A 1,565-nucleotide genomic window follows, 5' to 3' on the forward strand; every position below is an offset into this window, starting at 1 on the left:
ATGGTTTAGAACAGGTCATGCTACCCATGCCACTGGACAGTGCTGGAGATGTATGGGCAAATTCTGGCCCTCTGGCTCTACTTTGTTTGAAGATTCCATCACACAGTCATTCACCCATTCCACGAATCTATATTGAACTTCTACTAAGTGCCAGGCACTCGGCTATGTGGTAGGCATACGCAAGTAAACGAAACAGGTGCTTCTCTGCCCTCCTCATGGAGTTCACAGTCTTTGGAGAAAGACTGACAATTGAACGCATAACTTCCATCCATTGTGATCAGTGTACTATTACCACCGTGAAGCAGAGGGAACCATGGGAACATGGCAGCTAAGCCAGTGCAGGGGCCCGGGGAAGGGCTGCTGGAGGAAGTGTCCATGCACATATCCTGCCTTCAGCAGGTGGCAGGACACGCTTGGGTGGCTTGCCTTCCAGCTTTCGTCAGTCATGTTCAGGCCCCTAGCTACACCCTGACAACTCTGAGTGACCTTGGGTGTTTCCTTAGTCCCCACAAGCAATGCATCTACAGACTCTCCCTTGGGCTGGGCTTGCAGACAATTCATTCTTCTATTCATTCAACAAATATTTATTGAGTCCCTATTATGTGTTGAAGCTAGCTCATTTCTCAGCGGGACTTTCTCCTTAACTTCCAGGGTACCTTACTGAAGCCCCCTGTACTGATTCCAGCCCACCTCAGAGCCTCTGTTGTCTTCTGGAGAGGTGGGAGGACAATTCAGGCTAAGGCAGTGCAGCCCCAGATGCATGAAGGAAGGGGCTCCTGGCACCAGCCGGGGACTCCCCTTCTCAGGAAATATGTCAAGAAACTCCCCCAACCCAGCTGTCTGCCCTCTCTGAGGTTCTCCCACAGTGCTCAATGGGCATGGGGTAGGTGGGCAGCTCTAACCCAGAAGGCAGGCAGCAGCCTGAGCAGAACCACAACCGAGGTGGACATTCATTCATGGAAGTGACAGAGGCCTATGAATTAGAGATTTTCTAGCCTTCAGGTCGCCTTACATATAATTGTTGTAAGTCCAGTTTCTTGAGCGCCTTTACCATATCCCAAACCCCCATGCGCCCCCTGCACCCTACCTGGGAAGTTAGGAGGGCAAGGAATACTTTCCCCATTGCACTGGTGGATAGATCAAGGCACAGAGCTTACAAGAGCCTTAAGGCTGAGGACAGAGCTGGGAACCAGGTCTCCACCACAGCCCCAAACCTCTCAAGGACCCTCAAGGCCTCCCAAAACATGGCTTGTGGCCTTCCTCAGGGGTGTTCAGAGGTCTACTGTCCCCCTTCAACACCCCCCTCCCTCCAACATTCAAAGCAAGCAGCCCCAGGACCCCACCTCCCTGGTGGCCTCAATGGGTCCCATTGTCCAAGAAGCTATTTGGATTGACCCCAGCCCCATAAGCAACAGGACGCAAGCTCGGAGAGGGGTCTGCCTTGTCCCCTGCTCAGCCTCGGCTGGCCGCCTTGGGGGAGCCTGTGAGGCCGGGGCCCCGCTGAATGTGACCTATTGTCTTCAGGGTGGATTTAGGAAGTGCCAAGCTCCCATCAAACAGCCCTG

The sequence above is a fragment of the Balaenoptera borealis genome (assembly GCF_965194805.1).
Source record: "Balaenoptera borealis genome assembly, chromosome: 1".
Lineage (NCBI taxonomy): Eukaryota > Metazoa > Chordata > Mammalia > Artiodactyla > Balaenopteridae > Balaenoptera > Balaenoptera borealis.